Raw genomic sequence first — 15,504 nt, 5'->3', positions numbered from 1 at the left:
GCATCCTCCTAACTCTATGACTGTATCCTGTATACAATTCAAAGGGCTTTGAATGGTATACGGGGCGTATACCATGCACCGTTTCCGTATCCGCCCAAACCTAGAACCGCACTCAGGGTTGCCAGATCTGCTCATTATAATTTCCCTGCAAGATTTTATTTGAAAATAGCCGATCTACAAGCTCACAACGCGTCGCATCGCGACGCGTTGTGAGCTTGTAGATCTGCTATTTTCAAATAGCTGATGTATGTGTTAAAGTGCTCATGTTGCCCATAGTCGCTTCTTTTGGGCTGGTTTTGGGCTGGTTTTCCTAGACCTGGTTGCTTGTTTCTCTCACAGAATCTGGCAACACTGACCGCACTACACATGCGCAGTTGATCACTGGAGAAGCGCGCGTAAGAAACAGGAAGAGAAGAACGGTCTTGTTGTTTTTCTGCAGCTCTAGTCTGCTCCGTTCATTCATTCAGAGTTGTTATGCTAAGGTAAGTTAACGTTCACTGTATATACTATATATTTAGCAAACGTTGTCTTTTGTCATATTCCTCATACTTTTGTTGCTTAAGTTTATGTCATCGATTTATTTAGCGAAGTTAGCGAGGGACTCTCGTCCTTCTTTGTTTACCCCAGAGACACGGCCCGCTGGACTCCGTTGAAACTAGTGTTCGGTACAAACGTATTTACACACAATTACAATATTATTGTATCCAAGTGATGTTTAAAGCAGGGGTCTTCAACAGGGGGTCCTCAGAGTTACTACCCAGGGGCCGCCAAATCTGTGTGTGTGTTATATATTTATTTTTTACATTAACCACTTGAACCCTAGCATCCCTTTTCTGAGGGTAACCAAAAATAGCAGATCTAGAAAAATAGCAGATCTACAAGCTCACAGTGAGCTTGTAGATCGGCTATTTTTGGCAAAAAGTTTGGTCTAGATGGGGTAAAAAGAGCAGACCAAGTTGAAAAAAAAGTTTAATCTGAAATACAATTTTATACAATATAGAGGGGGTCCCTGCTCCATCTCTCTCTCAGCTAGGGGTCTTTGGAAAACGTTGAAGACCTCTGGTTTAAAGCATCTATTTACTACTTTACTTTAGCCATATTTTATGTTTGTCATACAACTGTGTTGTTTAAAAAATGTTTAAAAAATGTTCATCTACAAGCTGACAACATGCTTTGTGATCTTGTAGATGTTCAGAAAATCGCTTTTATAAGAATATTATTTATAATAAATGTATTCAATTAAATGTTGCACCCCTGTGGGTTAGAAAAGCTAAACTGGCCTAGGGCAGTGGTTACCAAACTGGGGGTCCCAAGAAGATTATCTTAATGTTTTTCTCACTCAACAGTAAACAAACCAACATACAGTGTAAGTGCATACACTATACAGGGTATCTGCACATTTATAAAGAGACAACTTAAGAACTTATAAGACCTTTTTAATCCCTCTATAAAACAGGGGCTTTCAACCAGTGGTCCGGGGACCACCAGTGGTCCTTGAGGGGGTTCCAGGGGGTCCCCAGGCAAATGAATAGTTAGCAACCAAATTGACCCTTATATGTCTGTAACTCTGAGTGTACAAATGGAACCAAATGGACCCGTTAGGGTCCATTTGGTTCCATTTGTACACTCTCAGAGTTAAATGAACACTGATGATGGTGATACAGTGTAGATTGGGACCCCCTAAAAAATCTAAATGGTTGAGTCCCTGGCATATATTTTCAAATGGGGGTCCCAGGGCTAATATTTGTCAATTTGGGGGTCCTTGATGCGAAAAAGGTTGAAAACCACTGCTCTAAAATATAAATGGACACACAACAAACAATACTACAAAACATGGTCAAACATTGGCCACATTGTCAAATATTACCTAAGAAATAGGCGCACATTGTGAAAATAGAAGATCTACAAGCTCACATCACAACGCCTCGCGATTGTGAGCTTGTAGATCTGCTATTTTCACAAGCCCGCGGACCCCCATTTGAAAAGATATGCCAGCTAGGGAGTCCCATAAGAGAAGATTTTTACGTCTCTAGCAGTGATTATTTTAATTTCAAGGACCCCCAGTTTGACATGCATTAGGCTACGGACCCCTATTTAATGGCATTTCTATCTCCGGGACCCCAATTTATATTGTAAAATCTATGTTAATTTAACCATAAGCCATAAGGGTCAATTTGGTTCCTAACTATCCATCATTTAGCTCGGTACCCCCTGGATCTCCCTCGAGGACCCCTGGGGGTCCCGAATTATCATTGTACCAACAATTAATGCGGTAGGGTTAGACAGTGGCACGTTGTGAGGGTGTAGGCTGGCCATTATTGAGAATGTTGTCCAAAATAGGGACACCAGGTTGAAAACAGACTATTATTATTAGTAGTAGTAGTAATTTGTATTATAGATTGTGGCTTATGTTGTTTGTATATTTGGCTGTTTGTCTTGACTGCAAGGCCCTTTGCTACTGTCTTGTCTAGCCTCATTTATGCCAGTGGTTGCCAGTGGTTATTTGTTTAATTCCTTTTTTTACTATTACTTAGTTATTTCTAATTGGCGTCTAGACATTACCAAACATTGTTTCTAATGTATATTATCCTTTTATCCCTTACCTCATAGAGCACTACAATGTTGCAGGACAGATATGCAGCCAGTGGAGCTAAGTGAGTAAGCTACTACTCATGTTAACACACCACTGATACCTGGCAGACAAATGACAAACATCTGACACACTTCAGTTTCTGCTATTAGAAACGTAATGCCAGGTTACACTTTTAAATTGTAATTGTTTATTTTTGTTATGTTTTCTGGCAGTCTGGCAGAGTCAACTGAGAGCCTAAGACCAGACCCAACAAGAAGGATGTTTCCCAGGTCTTGGACCTTGAATAACAACCCAGATGGGCCTTCATTGACTCATTGACCCCTGCTTCAGAGAACTGGAACATGTAAGCAAATGTATTCCTTTGAAGTAGGCCTGCATGTGCTTCCTTCAGTCAGTTGAATATTAAGAACACTAAGTATATTTTATTGTAGGACTAGTGCTCATGATGCACACCAGCAAATAGTTATTGATGGGGATGGGGTGGCGACTGTTGACGAATACAAGTATTTGGGTACAACGATTGATTCCAAGCTGACATGGAATTCCTACACTAATGCCATCTATAAGAAAGGTCAGCAGAGGCTGCATTTTATGCACAGACTGAGACAGTATAATGTGCAAAAAAGTGTAATGGTGCTCTTCCATCGATCCTTCGTGGAGAGTGCACTGACTTTCTGTTTTGTTTCCTGGTATGGCTCACTATCATTGGTTAATAAGAACAAACTCCATAAAATCATCAATGTATCCAGCAAGATAGCTGGGGTACGACATGAGAGTATAGCAGCAATGTATGAGACCCGGGTGCTTAGGAAGGGGAGAGCTATTGCTTGGGATAGAACGCACCCGTTATACAGTCAATACCACCTTTTACCATCAGGACGACGGTACACAGTGCCAATGTTGCAGGCTAGGGCTTCAAGATCATTTGTCCCTATAGGACTCCTGAACAAACAGGCCCCATCTCAGTTCTGTGCATACAATGTAATGTGATGCCTCTTGAATCATGACTGGTGGCCTTTTCCAGTTTGTATGTATTTTGTATTTATGTTATGTGTTTGTGATTTTTTTGTATCCTGATGGCACAAAAATGTTGTCTCTCTGTGATCTCTCTCTAGTTATGGATGAACACCGGTAGATCCTCGTTGGAGGAATGTGAACTGACCTGCTCTCTCTCTTTATCTGTCTGTGTCATAGGATGAACTCTGACGAATCCTCGATTGACGGAACTCCTACTTTGTACCCAAAGTGATCCGCTGTGGGACCTTAAGCAGCTGGACAAAGGTACAGTAATTACTGTTTCTGACGGAGTATCTCATGAAAGTATACGCTTGTTTAAATAACTGGCTGCTGTAAATTAATGTTTTTAACTTTGCAGCCCGCCTGACATGTCTCCACCACATGAAGTTAGGACATACATGCTCTGCTCACATCCTTGAGGTAAGAAATGTGCATATATGGCAATTTTCATATTTGACTATAAGATTCAGAATGCAACGCATACATTTTTTGTGATTTTTTTTGTTTTTTCTGTTTGTGTTTGTGTCAGTCTGCAGAAGACCCCAACACCTTTCTTCAGGCAAGACCACTCCACTCAGCCCTGCCGTCTGTGAAACCATCTGCACATGCCATTGGAGCCATGCCTGTATTGACCTTCCCAAAAGATGACACCTTTTTTATCCAGGGGGAGGCAGTATTGTGACCAGGATTACTACATGTTTTTGTGAGGGTACCTACCCTAGGAGACACGGGGAGAACATGCAAACTCCACACAGAAAGGCCCCTTCGCCAACCCCACCTAGGGGGTGGGCACTGATGACTCGGAGGAGAGGACACGCCCACAGCATCAACTGCGGGAATCGAACCCAGGACCTTCTAGCTGTGAGGCGACAGCACTACCAACTGCGCCACCGTGCTCCCCCCAAAAGAGGACACCTATGCCAGCATGATGTATCTCATGGCGAGTGATTACACCGTTCACCTCACATACCCCAAGTGGAACATGACTCATAGAAAAAGACCAAACGCCACCAGTTCAGTTCCTTGATGTTGCTGTAATACGGTTAGTTGATTACTCAGGTTAGTCACCAACAGAGCTTGGTACTGCTTTATTACCGCCAAGACGTCTTGGTAACAATTATTCTTCAACTGATGGACCCTGTGAAGTAAGGATCAGTTATGCCTCTCCCTCAAAGCACTTTATATATACATTGTATTGTCACGCTGGATGGTTTTTAGAATTGAATGTTTCCAGTTGAGTGTCCAGACTTGAGTGTCTGCTGTGTAAAGTGTGAAGTCCTCCCCCTGCCCAACTTTGCAGTGGTTCTCAAACTTATTCCAGTCCAGGATCCCCAAATTAATATTTGGCTTTGGACCCCCCTCTGAAAATAATCTGTGCCGCTGGGCCTCCCCATACACAATTTGGGTTGTTAAAATTATATCATGGGTTAAAGTAGTAAAACTGACATTGAGGCTATGTCAACAAATGTTCAGCAGGACCTCCTCAAATCCTTTCATGGACTCCTGGGGGTCCCTGCGTGGACCCCACTTTGAGAACCACTATTTTATAGCATGTGGGCCTGAGCTGCTTTATAAAAGAAAATAAATGCTGAAAATAAGAATGCTTCTGGTGTCTTAATTTAAGACTTTTCATTCTAGTATTTTGAAGGAATTGCTTCTTATTGTAAGAGTTTTGGGGCTATTATTCTCAGATTTAAGGAAAAAATCCTCAGAATCGGCTTAATAAAGAGAACAAAAATACCACATTTAAGCATATCTTTCTTAAATAACAAAGTATTCATTGCTTGTATTAAGCAGAACTTGCTTTAGATGTAGGCATTTTTGTCTAGTTTTAAGCACCAGTATGCTCTTTCAGTGGCTAGACTTTGTTTCTAGTTTTAAGAATTCTAGTATAGAAAAAAATGCTTACCCCATTGGCAGTTTTTTTTGCTTGATATAAAGAAATATGTCTCAATTTAAAAATATTTTGCTTGTTTTAATTTGGCCATTTTTTGCAGTGTGGTGTAAAGTAACTAAGTACAATTACTCAAGTACTGTACTTAAGTACAACTTTGAGGTATTGTTTTACTTTACTTGAGTATTTCCAATTTTGAGTACTTTTACTTCTACTCCACTGCATCTCAGAGGCAAATATTCTACTTTTACTCCGCTACAATTATTTGAAAACTTTAGTTACTAGTTACTTTGTAGATTTTGATTATTATTAAAAAAACATATATTAACCAGTTCAGTCCTATACATTTGGGCCATTTAAAAATAGCAGATCTACAAGCTTCGCATTGTGACGCATTGTGAGCTTGTAGATCAGCTATTTTCAAAAGTTAAAAAAAAAAAACATTTTATACATTTGAAAACTTCTGAAAAGGGACATTCTGCATAATGAGTACTTTCTACTTTTGGTACTTTAAGTACATTTTTATCCCAATTCTTTTGTACTTTTACTCAAGTTTTTTTTTTTATTCCAGACTTTCCAGAGTATTTCTGCATTGCATTATCAATACTTTTACTTAAGTAAGAAATGTGAGTAGTTTTTCCACCACTGGCTGTCAGTCATTGTCTTTGCTGAGGATACCCTCAATTCATTTATGGATAGTAAAATGTTTCTACGACGAGGACCATCTCTCCTAAAATGCAACCAGCTCTAAAACTTGAGTCTGCTCACAGTAAAATCATCAGAAATGTAACCAAATGGATCCTCACTCTGAGAGTGTACACGTGGACAACAAATGGACCATTTTGGTTCCATCTGCACACTCTCAGAGTGAAATTAAAAGTCAGCTTTTTTGACATTCCTCCATTCTGTCTGCCAGCAGCGCTTTCTTCAGCAGCCAGCTATACAGCTAGGCCTCGTTCCTGGAGAGATAGTCACACATTTACGCTGATTCCAACCAGAATTAATCAATTGAACGGGACATCGGAGGGGCCTGCGTATACGCACTGCAGCTATACGCGCGCCTGCTAGGCGCTAACATCTCCAAGAGAGAGAGAGAATAGGAAAAACAGAGCGATGGAGAGGCAGAGAGAAAAGAGAAAATTAAAATGGAGGAGGAGAAGAGAGAGAGAGAGAGAGAGAGAGGGGGAAAAAACTGATTTGGATCGGTATGACAGAGTCTCCAACATGTTCCACATGCCTGCGGGAACTCTTTCAGAAGTCAGAGGAAGGAAGCAACCCACCCCACCCCTACCCCCCCCCCCTCCCACCCGCCAAGACCGCCTTTACTCACCCCCACCCCACCAACCCACCCCCCCAACACCCCTTCACTCCTCCGCCCCCCCCCCCCCCCCCCCACACACCCACCCACATAGTGGTGCAAGAAGTACTCCGATCTAGATTAGAGTAGGACTGTATATTGTATGTTTTTTTTCTAAATCTGCATAGTAACTAGTAAGTACAAATTTAGGGCTGTCACGATTACAAATTTAAGTCGACGATTAATCGTCACACAAATAATTACGATCAACGATTTAATTGTGTGTTGGGCCATTGAACGTTGGAACATAATGAATACAAATTTGCCATTTGATTTAGGCTTCGTAATCAAATATTGTACAGGGTAGATATGACGAATAACTTAAAGGTAGGGTAAGTGATATTTTTTGGTAAAAACAAAAAGTATTCTGTTAAAAGGTTAAAGCACTATATTCTGATAGTAATCATTGCTATATGATTGTGTTTGTTCAGTAACAGCAGTCTCCCTGTCTCTCCAGCTCTTTAATAAACAGAAAATACATTTTCCGGTAGGTGTCAAAATCTCAGCCAATCAGGAGAAAGTACCCATTTTTAAGCTTCATTTTTATAGTGTTCCAGTTCCAATTTTGCCTGCTCATTTCTTGGTGTCATCACTTCCAATTTCACTTGTTTAATCTGTATCCTGATTGAGTTCTCTGTCCTGATTGGATAACATTGGAAATGAAACTGAAACAAAAATGCATTTTCTGTTTTATAAAGAGCTGGAGAGACAAGGAGACTCCTTTTACTGAACAAACACTCTATAGCAATGAGTACTATCAGAATATAGAGCTATTTAACACTTATTTTAACCAAAGCAAATCACTTACCCTACCTTTAAATATACAAAGGTATAATTTCATACTTTTGTACTAAAATATGTATGAACTTACTTTTTTTTAAGTATTTGAAAATCTATGAACATTTTTCAACATGGAAACAATTATGCAAAAATAATTGCGATTATCTCAATTAGACGATCATGTAATAATTGTGACAGTAAACAAGTAAAATGTGCAATATTTTCCTCTGCGATGTGGCAGAGTAGAAGTATATAGTATCAAAACATCCTAAATACTCAACTAAAGTAAAAGTACCACAAAATTGCACTCAAGTATAGACACAATTGCCCCCCCCCCACCCCCCTACCCACCCTGACACACTGGCATTGTGTTGGCAGACAGTGCAACGAGCAGATTAACAATTAATGTCGTCATCAAAGGACCCTCCCCACCTGACATGAAGGTGGGTCGCTTCTCCTCCCCCAGACCAGACAACATGTGTGTGTGTGTGTGTGTGTGTGTGTGTGTGTGTGTGTGTGTGTGTGTGTGTGTGTGTGTGTGTGTGTGTGTGTGTGTGTGTGTGTGTGTGTGTGTGTGTGTGCGCGTTGCCTCCGCAATTACCGGCCTGCCTGCTGCAATCCTGCTGCAACCGGCGTGCAGACATGCAAGGCTTATTGCCACACGCATTGTTCATTTATATCAGCGGGGAGAAGGGACATCTTCATACGTGGTTGCAGTGGTGGAAAAAGTATACTCGCGTGTTTTACTTATGGAACAGTATCAATACTGCAGCGTAGAAATCCTCTGTTACAAGTAAAAGGTCCGGTAATCAAAGTTTACTCGGGTAAAAGTACAAAAATATTGGCGCCAAAATATACTTAAAGTACCAAAAGTAAAAGTACTCATTGTGCAGAATGTCCCATTTCACAAGTTCAAAATGTATAACAATCTTTTGAAAATAGCCGATCTACAAGCTCACAATGCGTCGCAATGGTGAGCTTGTAGATCGGCTATTTTCAAATGGCAGAACAATGTGTAGGGCTGAAGTGGGTAATGTATGCTTAGTAATAAAAATCTAAATCTGCAAAGTAACTAGTAACTAAATCTGTCAAATAATTGTAAAAAAAAAAAGAGTAAAAGTACAATATTTGCCTCTGAGATGTAGTAGAGTAGAAGTAAAAGTATTGAAAATGGGAAATACTACAGTAAAGTTAAAAAAAATCCTCAAAAGTGTACTTTGTAACAAGGTCTCAGCCATTCACAGGATTTGACACCTTTTGACCTGATCGTCGAGATTCAATTTATGCCCTGAACAAGCAAGCAGGGTCCATTAGCTCAATGATAAAATTGTCAGCGCATGCGCAGAAAACCGGGTTCAAATGCGGGGTAGAAGAGGAAAGTTACATACTGTAGTGCAGCTTTAATATGCAACATTGCTTTCTCACTCAGCAGTAAACAAACCAACATACAGTATAAGTGTATCTGCACATTTCTAAAGTTACAATTTAATGACCTTTAAGAGATGTCTTTCATACCAAAGTGTCAAAGATTATGTAAGAAAGAGGCAAACATTGTGAAAATAGACGATTTACAAGCTCAGGTGCGAGGCGTTGAGCTTGCAGCTTGGCTATTTTCACAATATTGAAAGCTAAATGTAATGACTACAATTCCAAGTGCTTGTCAGGGTGGGGGGTCCCCAGTTCAAATATGATTATTTCCCCCCCAAATAATCTGAAACGTTTGGGAACCCTTGCTGTTCATGGAAGCTGGATGTTATAGGTGTGGAATAGTGCTGGGCCCGTATGACCTCAAATCAGTATCACAATCGTTCCAAACGTTTGCCTTGATCACGCTTAAAGCACGACTTCAGCCATTTTCAACCCATCTTCCTACACTGCAGTCATATACATGCAGTTATTGGTCCTCGTCATTGGTCCTCACTAATGCTCATGATAAAATTATGGAATAATTTTCTACTCTGCCTATCAGTGACATTTTTATTCTTCCTTTTTTCCCAGATTTTTATTAACACGGATAGGCAGGTTTCTGGACGGTCCAAAGTCCTCCTCTGAGACACAGAGCAGACAACAATTGTACCATATTATAATGAGCATTAGAGGACAAATTACAGTACAGTATGAAGATATGTTAATTGAAAATGGCTGCAGTCCTTCTTAAAAGAACGATTTAATTTAATTTTCAAAACATGAAAATAGTGGATCTACAAGCTCACAAGTGTGTCAGCTTGCTATTTTTGTACGCCAACATTGTAAGTATAATACAGGGCTTAACTGGTCAACCAGGCTAATCTCGATTATTCGATTAACTATAATACCGTATATGAGAAAGTTCAATTACGGTACATTTTCGGTTTAATTGCACGGCCCTAGTGTGGATGCATGCGTGTCCGTGCGAGCGTCCGTGCACGTGTGTGTCCATGTGTGTGCATGTCTGTACTCATTTAACTACCAACTTGAGGACTGAAATACCCCAACGGATAGCAAAACCAGAAAAACATGAAGAAAAGGATCATTTTCATGGCTATAAGATTTTTTTGAGCTAAGGTTACAGTGTGTGTGTGTGTGTGTGTGTGTGTGTGTGTGTGTGTGTGTGTGTGTGTGTGTGTGTGTGTGTGTGCGCGCGCGCGCGCGTGTGCCCATGTGTGTGCACGTGCACATGCCTGTGCGTGTGCACAATAATCCCATGAAGGCATATAATTTGTGTTATCTCTAATGAACCAATGCTTATCGGCCAAAAGTCCGACACGGCACAAATTCTTGCCACATTCAGCTTTTGCCAAATTCATGATGAGGCACTTCAGCAACGCTACAATTTCTATAAAACTTCTAGGTTATTGCCTAAATAAACCGTTCAGCACACTGACTTGACACCACTTCTTCTCAAACTTTTTATATCAAGGACCCCCAAATCAATATCTATTTGGCCGCTGACCCTCATATGAGAATATTGTGCGCCAAGGACCTCATACAAGATTTGTGTTTCACTTGTTTTAAGATCTGCAAGCTCACAACGCGTTGCAACACATTGTGAGCTCAAGATTGGCTATTTTCAAATAGCCAATATATAGTGTTGAAATGGATGAAATTATTTTGATTCTATTTTTTTTTTTAATAGCTGGGGACCCCCTGGAACCCCCCCAAAGACCCATGGGGGTCCCTGGGCCCCACTTTGAGACACACTGCTTTACAGGAAGGTTTAACACGGAGTACAAAGTAGCTACCCCGTGGCTATACGGACATAAAAACCACTCCTGACACTAAGCACCTCTCACACTGAGAGGGGAGAATTGATAGTGGATATTCAACTCCATAATGTTTAGCATGAATATGTAATAGCCATAAATGTTTCAACTAAAGGTGTGAAATATACTGAAATATGAAAAGTGCATAAATGCATTGGTACTGTACATTCTGTGGTCTCTCTTGTACAGTAGGAGAGGTGCCATTGTCTCTGCTGTGCATGGCATTACATTAGGTTCTGTGTTACCTTCTAAATTGTCTCTCCAATTTGTCTCTCCAATTAGTGCCACCAACACACAAGCTCCCTCACACCAATATTGTTTCAGGGTGGGCAACTTTGATGGAGAGGGCCACTATATTTCCACACTCACTACAGAGGGCCACATTGCATATACTGTCTACCGTATTTTGACTTTTTTTCCCCATTCTATGTCACACAATAGAAGCAAAATTAGGCGATCTACAAGCTCAAAACGTGTCGCAGCACGACACGTTTTGAGCTTGTAGATCTGCTATTTTTGCTATTTTTGAATTGGAATACAGATTTTCTTTTGCTATATTGGAATCCTGAAAAATATTTGATATCAAATGCATTTAGTTATACTTATGTTAACTTTATGAACTTAAATACAAATACATTGGACATAAAAAAGACAATAGAATTGTAATACTAGTCATGAAGCTATATAGACTGAAGTAATTAAAGCGGGTCATGTTTGGAATTGCAACAGCTGAAATCAATAATATATCAGTAATTAAAGGTAGGGTAAGTGATATGTTTTTTGGTTAAAACAAAAAGTATAAGGTTAAAAGGTTAAAGCACTATATTCTGATAGTAATCATTGCTATAGAGTGTTTGTTCAGTAACAGGAGTCTCCCCGTCTCTCCAGCTCTTTAATAAACAGAAAATACATTTTCCGGTAGGTGTCAAAATCTCAGCCAATCAGGAGAAGTACCCATTTTTAAGCTTCATTTTTTTATAGTGTTCCAGTTCCAATTTTGCCTGCAGGATGTAAAAAAAAAAGAAGAAAAAAAGTTCCTATCACACAAATCTGGGGACCACTAAGGCATACGGCCCCCACCTTCACTTAATCCGGCCCAGAGGTTAATATCGGAATACTGATATATTATTGATTTCAGCTGTTACAATTCCAAACATGCAAACATGACCCGCATTAATTACTTCTATCATGTCTATATTGGTTGTTTAATGACTAGTATTAAAATGTTATTGTCTTTTTTATGTCTAATGATTTTGTATTTAAGTTCAGTGTTGTTACTTTTCCAATTTGAAAATAAAAAAAATAGCCGATCTACAAGCACAAACACTATTTTTGCTACTTTTGAGTGACATATTAGAATGACAAAGTATGACATTAATTTACTAAATAAATCAAGTTAAAATAATGGAGATGAGGTTTCTGCAAGACAGCGACAACATGCAATAAGGACCCCCTGGAGTGAGGAAATATAGTGGCCCATGCATAATCAAAGTTGCCCACCCCTGCACTAAGGCATTCGTTCTTAAAGTGGGGTCCGGGGACCCCCAGGGGTCCTTGAGGGAGTTCTAGGGGGTCCCCAGCTAAATGAGGGATAGTCAGGAACCAAATGGACCCTTATGGGTCTGTAACTCTGAAAGTGTACAAATGGAACCAAATGGACCCTGACGGGTCCATTTGGTTCCATTTGTACACTCTGAGTTACCGTACAATACACTGAATGCAGGCACTCCCCATGTTCCAGAGGGGTACATACAAAATATACTGCCTCCAAAGCTATTCCTGTCATACCTAAATACATTAATTTAGCCTAAGCCTAATAATCATAGGTGGAAAAAGTACTCAAATGTTTTATTTAAGTGAACGTATAAATACTGCATGAACAAAATACCCAAATGGGTCCATTTGGTTTCATTAATGTCTTTTCTAATTAAAGTGTTCAATAAAAAATCAAAAATAGCAGATCTACAGGCACACAAGGTGGCAACGCGTTGTGACCTTGTAGATCTGGTATTTTAATGAAACATGAAACACGTAGCCCTGAAACATGACTGTCAAGCGTCATGTGAACCATGGCTAATGAAACACGCTGATTTTGGCGTTTTGATGCTGAAATCATCATTTTAATCACAAGGCACGTACCTTTAAAATGGTATATAGATTGATTGTATTAATTGTTTGTATTGTACGGTAACTTAGTGTTGAAATTAACATAGATTTTACAATATAAATTGGGGAGATAGAAATGCCATTAAATGGGGTCCGTAGCCTAATGCATGTCAAACTTGGGGGTCCTTGAAATTAAAATGGTTGAAAATCACTGCTAGAGCCGTAAACATCTTCTGTTATGGGGGTCCCTGCCATATCTTTTCAAATGGGGGTCCGGGGGCTAATATGTGTCAATTTGGGGGTCCTTGACATGAAAATGTTTGAGAACCACTGCACTAAGGGGTCCCGGACCCCCAGTTGAAGACCCCTTGCGCTCGCGTCCGCGAGTTTCAGAGAAATCAGTGCTGTACGTTCAAAAAAACTGCGATGGCCCCGGGTGTTATGGAAGGTTATAGCGAGCAGCGAGCAGACATGCACACAGGGTGGGTGGGGGGCTTATAAGTGGGCCAGCTGTCTAAATTGCAAACGTTGCTCTCTAATCCCGGGAGAATTAACAGTTCTTCCTGTGCAGGGGGCCCCCTCTCTAGCTCCGTCCCCTCCGGACCACCCCCCCCCCCCCCCCCGCTACTCCTGTCCTCCTGTCCTGTTTAGATGTGTGAGCCCGATATGAACTGCTGGGTCAACAACAGGTCTGCTGGACCCCCGATGGGAACCTCACCGTCCCACAGAGAGGGGGGGAGAGAGAGAGAGAGAGAGAGAGAGAGAGAGAGAGAGAGAGAGAGAGAGAGAGAGAGAGAGAGGTGGACGTGAGACCACCAAGTAGAATGTTGAACACTGGATCCAAAAGGTGGCATCGCGGCCATTCACAGTGCGTACGACGCGACACCCTCACTCTCACAGATCCGTGATTTCATACCCCCCCACTTTAAAAAATAAATAAAAATAAAACTTTTTTTTTATAATAAATCTGTAAAATCAGGCAAAAATAAGAATTAAATAACCTAACCCTAACCCCGAAATAAAGTAACCAAAACACGGAAAAAAAACTAACAAAATCCACAAAATTTAGAAAATACAAAATTTGTTTACATTCGACAGTTACAAATGTTTTTTCACGATTTTTCAAAAATTGCAGATCTACAAGCTCGTAGCGCGGCACTCTGTGCCGCGCTATGAGCTTGTATATCTGCTATTTTTCAATAGCCAAAGTGTAAAATAAGGGGTATAGTCCATCGAAAGTCCATCCCCCCCACCTTCTGAGAGCCTGTGACGTGGGGGGGAAATTCAGGTGCCATAGAGCCAGCACAGCAGTACAAGTTACAGATAAGGACAGTGTTGGGAAAGGTACTCTCGTGTTTTACTCAAGTAAAAGTACCAATACTAGAACTACTCTGTTACAAGTAAGAGTCTGGTATTCAATATTTACTTGAGTAAAAGTACAAACGTATTGGTATCAAAATGTACTTAAAAGTACCAAAAGGGTACTATGCAGAATGTCCCATCTAAAATGTGTAACAGTCTTTCGAAAATAGCAGATCTACAAGCTCACAATGCGTTGCATCGCGACGCGTTGTGAGCTTGTAGCAGATGCGAGCTTGTTGCACATTTTGTGCAGGTTTGTGCAGGTGAACGTGTTAATCTGTAGCCACTGATGATATTCACCTTTGTGACAGCAGGTACATCAACAGGTTAAACATTGAACACAAACTAATCATTTTCCACCTGGAGCTGAGAAACTGCAAACACAACGTATGATGATCATACAGTACCTGAGATGGATGTCAGGTTGGAACCATGGCTGCTGCTGTCCTTTTGGACTGCATGTGAGCAGTGGTGGGGGGGAAAGGGGCATTTACTCGAGTACAATACTATACTATTTTACTTTTACCTTAACATTTTGTTTAGAGTTTATACTTCTACGCGCGTCACTTTGTGCTGCACTGTGAGCTTGTAAAAAGTGTGTGCAAATCTTTGAATATATCTTTTAACTTTTTTTAACTCAAATATTTGCTTCTGATAATAATAATAGCAAATTAATTTGAGATGGGGTCTGCGGCCAAATACATATAAGTGTGGGGGTAACATGAAAAGGTTTGAGCTCCACTGATATAGCAACATGCATTTTTCAGAAAACACATTTTTTTAATGGGCCTCAGGTCTTAATGGGTTAATACAAAACATACATTGAGTGATAAATGATAATGTATTATTGTAGGGTAATCTACCCAGCAACACATAGTCATTAAAATCAGCCCCACCTTTACCAGCTGCAGCATTAAAGTGATGAACACATTAATGCATTACTAATTACAATACAATGATATGATTGTGAAATGGGACATTCTGCACAATGAGTACTTTTACGTTTGGTACTTAAGTATACGTTACTTTGATGACAATACTTTTAAACGCAAGACTGTCACTTGTAACAGAGTATTTCTACAATGTGGTATCGCTATGGTACTTTTACTTTTTTTCCCCGAAACTAGGGGAGAGGAGGGTCCATGTTCTCAGA

At 40.3% G+C, this 15,504-nt stretch overlaps 1 long non-coding RNA gene across 1 annotated transcript; it reads left to right on the top strand.

Annotated features, from left to right (window-relative positions):
• Nucleotides 1-403: 403 nt before the first annotated feature.
• Nucleotides 404-5,211, top strand: LOC311040735. Its single transcript, XR_014600295.1, has 6 exons — nt 404-482; nt 2,611-2,654; nt 2,806-2,936; nt 3,788-3,874; nt 3,969-4,030; nt 4,140-5,211. It is a non-coding gene; the product is annotated as an uncharacterized lncRNA (long non-coding RNA).
• Nucleotides 5,212-15,504: the final 10,293 nt, after the last annotated feature.

Source organism: Gymnoscopelus microlampas, assembly GCF_963454915.1.
Source record: "Gymnoscopelus microlampas genome assembly, chromosome: 24".
NCBI classification, from domain to species: domain Eukaryota; kingdom Metazoa; phylum Chordata; class Actinopteri; order Myctophiformes; family Myctophidae; genus Gymnoscopelus; species Gymnoscopelus microlampas.
This window is presented reverse-complemented; position numbering and strand designations above follow the sequence as displayed.